General features: G+C 43.6%; 1 long non-coding RNA gene across 1 annotated transcript; it reads left to right on the plus strand.

Annotated features, from left to right (window-relative positions):
* Positions 1–1373: 1373 nt before the first annotated feature.
* On the plus strand, positions 1374–1925 carry LOC114140429 (uncharacterized). Its single transcript, XR_003594582.1, has 3 exons — positions 1374–1501; positions 1599–1672; positions 1779–1925. It is a non-coding gene; the product is annotated as an uncharacterized LOC114140429 (long non-coding RNA).
* Positions 1926–10149: the final 8224 nt, after the last annotated feature.

Raw genomic sequence — 10149 nt, forward strand, 5'->3', positions numbered from 1 at the left:
AATGTATAAAATTTTAGGGATAGTTTTTAAATCGCTAGTTAAAAAAAAAAAATGCTGCTCGTAACAGATCGGATGACCGGAGTACACCAAAAGAGACTTAATTATTATTGTTATTTTTGCTTTTCTTTCGGGTGATAATTTTCCTGATATTGTTAACACACACAATAAGCATATTTTGGTGATCAATAACAGAGGAACAGCACTGATTAGGCGCATCTCCCCTCTACAGGTATCTTGGGCAGCGGCCTTTCCAGAACGAGCTGAGGCGGGGTTTTTTTGTTTTTAATTTGAATTATAGTAATGCACTCGACAACAGAGAGCTAAAGATGGGGCAGAAAAAATCTCTGGGGCAGAAAACGGAAGAGGGGGAGGTAAAGCTTCCTATCAAGCTAGAAGAATACTTCGCATACTCCTCAGAAAGTATGTAGTTGCGCCCCTGAATGTGACAGCCAATCAGAAAGCGCGGTGACGTAAGAAAGGCGGGAATCCCAAACAGTTGACATGGCAACTGAGAGTCCGTTGGACTGATATGTGGAAATGTTTATTACTATGTGTAAAGGTCATTTTTATATATGTTTATTATATGTGGTTATGTTTATTCAGTTAAAAATGTTAACTACAAAAAAACATAACTCACCTCCAAATCATAGTCCAGTAAGTAGAGCGGCTGCTCCCGCCGTCTTTTTATCAAACATCTTTTCTTTTGTTATGTCTTCTATCGCTTAAAATGAGTCCACAAACTATCACTACTGCTTCTACATTGTCATCCATGTTTGATTATTCTAAATTCACGTTTGGTATGTTGGGGTTTTTACTGGATTTTCTTCTGGAATCAGGATGTTTGTGAGTGGAATCGGTTAATGTGTGGTGTGTTGCTCCTGCCGTGTGGCTGGACACACGAATCAATCGAACCTATTGGACTTTTATCAGCTCGTGTCGTGTGTGGTCACAGAGGTTTGGAAAATCAAAATTATTTCTTGCGCGGCCCGGTACCAATTGGGTTGAGGACCACTGATCTCGAGAGCTACGAACACCGTGAAAGCTCAAACCACGTGTTTCAGCGAAGTTGTCCCCTACACACACACACACACACACACACATATATACATATATATATACTGTATATATATGTGTGTGTGTGTATTTAAGATGCTTTGTGTCAGTCAGCAACCCCTCTTCCATGACTTTGTTTTTTCTCTTTTTGTGCAGCTATATTGAAACGAAGCCTTCGTTTAATGAGTAATGGATACTACGACTCTAATGGGGAACCAACAGTTTCCTACCGAGAGACAAGAGTCATATATATTATATAAGCTTTTTTTTAGCTCTTAAGTTTAACAGTCATCTGCTGATCAATGCGCTTATTTTAACAAAAAACGCCCAGTAAACAGTAAAATTAAAGATGACTACCAGGATATCGATTTTCTTTTTAATGTAAAAGATGGGATTGTCAGTCAGTTACAACGTAATGGGATCATCTTTGTCATCTTGCTCTTGTCTGGTAAATACTCTCCTTCCACAAACAAGCAATTTGAAAGTTTTGTATAAAGTCTGTATTTTCTGTTATGTCACTGTCATCTTCTGCTCATGTTCATCAGGATGTAGCTGCATATTTTCTGCTCTGCACTTAAGACCTTCAGAGTCAATAGTTTCACTAACTTCAGTGGACATGGTAGGTTTTCTCTTCCTAATCTTAACTCTGATTTAAATATCCTGAACAAACTTGAGAACAAGCTGTTAATTTCAATGTTGTGACTAACTTTCTGTCTCTGGATAAGGATCAAGAAAAGCTCCCAGAGGGTTTCCACGAAGATCTGCAGGAGATGAAGAGGAAACTCAAATACCTTTGGCCCAACTTTGCTTCCCCGTCGGGGAATCAAACCCCAGTCTCCCGCGTGACAGACGGGGATACTCACCACTATACTAACGAGGAGATTTGAGAGCAACAGGCCATGCAGATTCTTTGGGATGCCTTTACAACAAGAACCTATAGGCCCAAACATTGTCATTCAGGTCTGTACAACACTCAGAACATTAAATGAATATTAGGCAAAGTGGTGTTTCTTTTTGATAAAATATTAGGCTTTACGATTTCCTTTTCTCTTAGTCTTGGTACCCCACCTAAACTTTGTTTTATACTCTGTCTTCAGGGAAGAACTCATCTGAATCCTGGACAATGCTGGGCCTTTGCAGGATTCCCAGGACGTTTATCCATCCAACTGTCCCATAAAGCCACTGTCACTCATGTGTCGCTGGGTCATATTCCTAAAATGATATCCCCATCTTCCACAGTCTCCAGTGCTCCGAGGGAATTCTTTGTCTATGTAAGTCAAGCAACACCACATGTATCACATATGTGTCCACCTATACTGTGGATGAAGGGGCTTTAAAAAGTGTTAGCAATGATTTAGTAACATATCACCTGATCTCATGCAAACTTTCTGTTTGCACAGATGAATTTTCTGCTTATCTCATCATGATGTTTTTAGATACACCAACTAACATTTTCATATATAGAAAGAACAGGATAATGAACTGCATTTCTATCTAATTTTGTCTCAGGGAAAGAAGAATATAAACGATGAGGAGAGTTTCTTGGGAGCTTTCCAATATGAAGAAGATGGCAGCAGGATACAGACCTTCAAACTTCCTGTAATTTGTCAAATTAATGTTTTATTAACCAAATACAACAGTTCTTATAGAAGCCCAGAGTGACTGATCCTGTTATAAATATTGGTAATTTTTTATAACATACAACCATAAGGTTCTTCAGACCAGCTTTAATTATGTCTTGACAGCAAAATACATCAATTTGTTATCACAAAACAGTCGTTTTTGTTGCCTCACAATAAGAAACAAATGAAAATAAACCCCAGTATTACTGGATAACATTTTGTTTTCTGGTTAGGAAGATATTAGTATAATTCCATGGTATTTAGAAAAATCGATGCAAAATATATTTACAGCAAGGACAGTTGAACTAGGCTTCCATGCACTTTATTCAGATCTCCTATGTTTCCATTGTCTTGTCTATTTGTAGCTATGGATTATTAATCTAACCCTCCTAATTTGTATCTGTCTTGGCTCACAGGATTATAAAATTGACTCCTTCACCCATGTGAGCCTACAGGTGAACAGCAACTGGGGCCATCCAGACTACACATGCCTCTATAACTTTAGAGTGCATGGAGAACTTGCTGCATGAAGAGGACACTGTCTTTCATATATGTGTTGTATATGTTTAATGTTTAATTAATTCAGTAAAAATATTAATTTACAGAGTGAAATACAGTCCTCACAACAACTAGCTGCTGTCAGAATCTGGGAAGCAGTGGCTGGTGTCAGAGCCTGGAGCTTGCCATTGTCTCGTGGCTGCTGTCAGAGTCTGGGTCTGTAAATAGCTTGAAAGGGGGAGCTGGTAATAATGCAAGTACCTAATCACCAGGACTAAAACACCGACGTTCCACCTTACTCTCATAGATGTGCTTCATTTTCTCCTGAGAAGAGGTCAACTTCTCCCTAGCCATTTCAACCCCCACATACAAACGATGCCTAAAACCATTGACATAGTCAGTTAACTTATTCGGAGGTTGTGAAGGTCTCACAGCATCATGCAACAGTTTAAGCGGCCCACGCACTGCATGTCCGAAAACAAGCTTGTGTGGACTAAAACCAGTGCTCTCCTGCACCACCCCACAAGCAGCAAACAGAAGCCATGGTAAACCATCCTCCCAATCCCAGTTTAACTCCACACAGTAACTACGCAACAAGGACTTGAGGGTCTGGTGGAACCTCTTGAGGGCACCTTGACTCTGAGCGTGGTATGCAGAATCCTGATTATGTTTTACCTGTAACAGTTTCAAAACTTGAGCAAACAAATGAGAAGAAAATTTGAACCTTGATCAGACTGGATAACTTTTGGAATACCAAAAATATAAATAAACTGGGTCAGAGCCTTCGCCACAGACCTAGCAGTAATATTACGGAGTGGATATGCAGCTGGATATCTTGTTGTCTGACACATTACTGTCAACAAATAATTATTCCCAGCCTTAGAACGAGGCAAAGGACCAACACAATCAATAATGAGATGTTCAAAGGGTTGCATAATTACCGGAATTGGATACAAGGGAACCGGCTTAATGTTCTGGTTTGGCTTTCCTGCCATCTGACATTTATGGCAGGTTGTGATGTATTCAGACATCCTTTTTTAACCGAGGCCAGAAAAATAATGCAGGATATAATTATTATAAGTTTTGAGGACCTCCAAATGCCCTGATTGATCATGGGAAACCCGCAACACTTCACTGCGAAATTTAGACAGAACAACAGTCTGCCAGAGTGGACCACCAACAAAATCCTCCCCATGTACCAACCATTTCCATACCAGTAATCCATCCTTCAACATGTACCCACTGGCCACACTCTCTTCCTCAGTGACAACCTGATCAAACACACGACGAAGAGAAGAATCTGCTCTCTGCTCTGCCATCAGGTCACTATGAGAAACAGACAAAAGAGAATGAGGGACATATACAGAGAAAAAAATCACTTTCCTCTGCTCCCACCCCCCCACCTTCATGGTCAGGGATAGATGCAGATTCAGCACGGCACATGGCTTGTGTCACTGCACAAGCTGTAAAAACCCCAGGGAAACACTGAGCACTCTCATCCAACTTTCCTAAAACGGGAAGAAGTTACTATGGGTGCAGGTAGCGGACAATCAGCCCACACCCGGGCACCAGCAAGATCATTGCCCAGGATTACATCCACTCCCACAAGAGGAAGTGCAGGGCGCACCCCAATGATAACTTCTCCCTGAACCAATTCACAAGTCAATGTCAGTTTATGCAGTGGAACTGGTTCCACCAAAAGCCCAATTCCCCGCATCAAAACATGGTCTCCAGTGTTGTTTTCCTCAGAAAAGGGTAATGCATAGCTCACAATATATGAATTAAGACAGAATGGGTCTGCCGCTGTTGTCACGGTTGCTTAGAGACGGACACTACGCAACTGCGGTGAGCTGCTATTGACCCGCGTCTTTTTAAACTGTCCATCTGATAGGTTGTTTGCTTTTGAAGCAACTGATGGCACATTTTGACTCACTGACCTTGAAGATGCATTTTTTCGTTCGGATAAATTTTCCTGAAACGAATTCTGTGAAGAAAACACATTTTTGTGGGTCAAAAATAAATTCGTCAGCCAAAAGTGCTGCGTTTGTTAAAGACGACGCTTTCTGTTCATTTAAATAAATCACAATCGTTCAGACACTTTTTAAACTCTTCCAACAAAATTAGATTTTAGATCAATAGTTTTTACTTTACACGAATGACACCATTTATCAAACAAAACGTTCTTCTCTTGTGCAAACTCAACGAATGTCTGATTAGCAGTTTTATTAAGATTTTGAAATTTTTGACGATATGCTTCAGGGACAAGTTTGTAAGCTTGCAACAGTTTTCTTAAGAATATCATAATCTAAACTCTGCTCAATAGACAAACTTGAACACACTTCTTGGGCTTTTCCAACAAGCTTACACTATAGCAAAAGGGACCAGAATTCCTTCGGCCAGCTCAAAGTAATGGCTATACGTTCAAATGCGCCATAATAAGAGTCAACCTCAGACTCACGAAATGGCGGAACCAATGTGATGTGCTTACTAATGTCAAAAGTATCAGAAACAGAAGAATCTGTGCTTGGTGGTTTTGGTGAAACTGCAGGTGCACTGTTTTGGAGCTCAAGAGCTCTGATTTGAAGATGCATGGCTTTCACTTCCAGCTCCTTGTTGCGGTTCTCCACCTCCCTGATATGGAGTGTGAGATGCAGATCCACAGACGGCATACCTTCAAGAGGTTTAAAGTCTTGGTTGATCTCCGAGACTGCAGCAGGCACATCAGCCAGTGCTGTGTCAACAACCGCTCCAAGTGCGGCGTCTCCCGACTTCCTCCACTGCAACACACCTTTCTCCACCAGTTTTTCACACAGGTTCCTTCAGTTCCGATTTTCGATCACTGCAAGATACCTGAACATCATAATGGTCAGCCACAATAAGCAGATCTGCTTTTCTACATTTTTCCAATTTTACCCAAGAAGGGGAACTCACAAAATCATCAAGAGAAAATCCCCCCCCTGCCAACAGAACGAGAGAAGACACGGAACAAAACCCAATTTCAAAATTGGGAGGGGTTTGAACAGACGAGCCCCCAATTCATGTTACGACCTGTCTAGGGATGGCAAGATCATAACATGAAGGATCTATTCTATTCAGATTCCAAGCAGCCAACACAAACAAAGTTGAACATTTTATAATGTCATTTATTTTAAAAAGATGTATTTTTACTGAGAGGTTACAAGTGGAGCATATGACTTCAGAGAGAGCTAATGCCAAAAACAACAAACAAATTAAACTATCTGAATATTAACCAACTTACCTAATTGAAAGTAAATAAACCAAATGACAAAAACTTACCTCCCTAACTAAGAAAAACATGAGAAACTAAGGAAACAGGAACAGCAGCTCACTCCTACAAACTCCAGAACTTTCCATGGTGTTAACAAACAAACAGTGTGGCCAGTTGGGTTCGGATGAGCTGAGGATGGATGGCAGGAAGTCCGTGTCTGCAGCTTTTATATCCGTCACCTCTTGGAGGCCACCAATTGGATGTCTCCGTCGTCTAGGAGATAATCCTAGACCAGCAAGATGACAAAGATGATCCCATGACGTTGTATCTGAGTGACAATCTCCTCTTACCTTGAAAAGCATATCAATATCCAGGTAGCTATCTTGCATTCTCTTGTTTACTGGGTGTTTTATTCGCCTACTGGCCCAAGATGGAAAAAATACAAGTGTTCAAATATGTGCATTGATCAGCAGATGACTGTTAAACTTAAGAGCTAACAAAAAAAATCAAGCTTATATAATATACCTGACTCTTGTCTCTCGGTAGGAAATTGTTGGTTCCCCATTAGAGTCGTAGTAGCCATTAATCGTTAAATGAAGGCTTCGTTTCAATACAGCTGCACAAAAAGAGAAAAAACAGTCATGGAAGAGGGGTTGCTGACTAACACAAAGCATCTTAAATACGCGCTCAGTTATGGATACGGAGCTGCTAGTTATGCTCATGTGGCACCCGAGTGGTGTCCCAAATAAATAACTGCAAGGGTTGTGAACAGAGTTTCAAAACAGACCAATAAAATTTACAATTATTTATTTAAAAGGTGAATAATTAAAAAGGAAGCACCGGCAGTCCTTGAAGGCAAAGTCAATAAACAAGTCCGTAACAGATTCTTAGCTGGCCCAAGGGGGGGCGGAGGGCGCGGTCCTCTACTGCTCCCGGTCCCTGGCGAACCTCAGCCACGATCCAGCCACTCCTGCTCCTACAGTCCGGCCGCCCGCTGCCCTCAACAGCGATCAGACGGGTGGTACTCTTTGGTGACCAGTCCGCCCGTCTCTAGTCCTCCGGTCCGCCTGGGCCGTCCTCCAACACCAACACCACTAACAACCAGCCCGGCTCCGTCTGTTTCTCCTCCTAGCTGTCTCACCGTCGATGGCTTATCACCCTTCCTGGTTTGCACGCTGCTTAATTAGATGCAGAACACCTGTGCCGCTGCAGTGGGGCGTCTCCCGGTGTACATGGCACGTGACCTCAAAACAACCAATCAAAAACATGCAACACAACACCCCAAAAATATAACTCAACTAAACCTAAGAAAAGTAAATAAATTCAAAATATAACAAGCAATCCAAAACAGCAATATAAAAAACATAAATTTAAACCAAAAAGAAAAACCAAGGCCACATTACCACACTCACCCAAGCTTCTGCGTGCCTCACCTGCTCCGCAGTCGGCCACCACCAGTATCTCCCAAGGTTTTCCGCATAGACTCCGGTCTCATCCAGCGTCCTCTTTCGGTTTGTCCGAACCTCCAGTCCGCGCTCAGCGAACCAGAAGTCGTAACTCGCCTACTCCATCGCGAGGTCTCCAAACTTTTGTTTTGTTTGTTTTGTCATGTGGTCCACACTCCTTACCAGTTGGTGGCGGTAATGCTCACCCAACGTTTTTTGCCAACCGCAAATAAATTTAAACAAGAAGAAGAAGAGGTCTCCAAAGGTTACATGATCAGGCCTTTCCGCTCCTCCCCGTCGAATTAGCCCGCTCGGCGTCGCTACCGTAAATACTCCGGTAAAAAATGTCTCATTCTCGATCTTTCCACCCCTCACCGTGGCCCGTTCCCCAGTATTAACAGCCTCATCCCCAAACCTCCTTTCTCCTTCTTTTATGCTTCGGTAGACCACGCAATTTCCCTTATTAAAATCGCCTGCGGGGGAGCCTGGCTCGCTAAGGCCGATATCACTGATGCCTTTAAAGTGATGCCAGTTCACCCCTCCGACTGGCGACTGCTAGGTGCTAAGTGGGATCGTTCCCTTTATTTTGCAGTAAGGCTTACCCCCGCTTGTTTGACAAGCTCTCCAAAGCCCTGTGCTAGATCCTTAATGTCTTAAGGCTGCCCACGGTCCTTCATCTTCTCCACGATTTTCTCCTTATCGACCCCTCCTCTGCCTCCCCCGGCCCGTCTTTAGCAAAGCTCCGTCGGCTCTTCCTCCGAGTAGGCGTGCCTCTGTCCGATGAAAACACGTTCGGGCCTAAACTTTGTTGTTGTAAAGGTATCCCAAACATTCTAAAGAAGCCAACGTCCCGCGGACATCCATCAACTTACTTCGGCCCTCAACCTCCTCCAGCGCACCGTGTCCTCTCTCTCCTCTCGCCTGCAGGAGATCACCTCAGCCGCTCCGGCTCGGGCTCTGTCCCCGCCCGTCGCACAACCCAGGTCTTTCCCAGCCGCATTTACTCTCTCTAACGTCCGCCCAGGACGCACATCCGGCGGGTCGTACTTAAAGCTCCGGTCTAAGATCCTGCAGGGCCAGTATGTGAATCTGGTCGCGCTGATCCTCCCGTCCTCCAAGGTCAACCAGAGCGTTGCCTCAACTGCAAGGCTCTGACAGCAGCCACCAGAAACTGGCGAGGTCCAGGCTCTGACACCAGCCACCGCTTTCGAGATTCTGACAGCAGCTAGTTGTTGTGAGAACTGTGTTTCACTCTTTGAATAAATACTTTTACTAAATTAAACATATACAACACATATATGAAGTTATAGATGTTGCACTCTAAAGTTATAGATGTTGGATTCCGGGGTTTTTCGTGTCTGGGTCCTTTTTTCGGCTAGTCACTAGCCTTCCAGCAGATGGCGCCACAGACTGCTTTTATTGGCGGGGCGTGCCGACCTCCAACACACCTGTTCAGCATCTCCTCATCATCTCTGGAGCTCAAGAGGAGCTGACTGCCAGTTCTTCGATGCCTGAGTGTTTGCCAGCAATGGTAGTCAGAGCCCTCCAGCGAAAGCTTTTTGTCCACTTGAGTAACTTCCCGAGTAATTCCTCTCGTTGTTCTCCTCCAGGTGTCCTCCTCGAGATGCTGAGTTCCTTTGTTAAGGGATTTTTCCCCCCTGGTTTTCCGGAACCCATTCCCTCGTGACGTCATGGAGATTACCCACTGGTTGCCCGAGTCCCCCGCACCTTCCCTGGGAAACGCCGTTCATCAGTCGGAACACTCCTCTGTCTCCAGCCCGCCAGATCCTGCCTGTCCGCCTTCCGCCGCCAGCTCCTGGACCCAGCTGGTTCTCAGACAAGCCCGGACCCATTGAGAAGACCCTTTGGACTAAACGACCTCGATCCAACAGTTAAACCCTCCCGGACTTTCACCATCTACTCTGCAATGTGCCGCATTTCCCGAGAGCCATATTTCCTGGAGCAGACGCACCTCTGCTGATTTTCTGATTATTCAATAAACCATTTTTACTGATTATCCGTTTCCCTGTGGTGTTCTGCATGTGGGCAAGAAAAGTAGACCCCAACATGACAATAGAGGCATGTGTAGTCTGGATGGCCCCAGTTGCTGTTCACCTGTAGGCTCACATGGGTCAAGGAGTCAGTTTTATCATCCTGTGAGCCAAGAGAGATACAAATTAGGAGGGTTAGATTAATAATCCATAGCTACAAATAGACAAGACAATGGAAACATAGGAGATCTGAATAAAGTGCATGGAAGCCTAGTTCAACTGTCCTTGCTGTAAATATATTTGTCAGATTT

This window comes from Xiphophorus couchianus, chromosome 3 (genome assembly GCF_001444195.1).
Source record: "Xiphophorus couchianus chromosome 3, X_couchianus-1.0, whole genome shotgun sequence".
In the NCBI taxonomy this organism is placed as follows: Eukaryota; Metazoa; Chordata; class Actinopteri; order Cyprinodontiformes; family Poeciliidae; genus Xiphophorus; species Xiphophorus couchianus.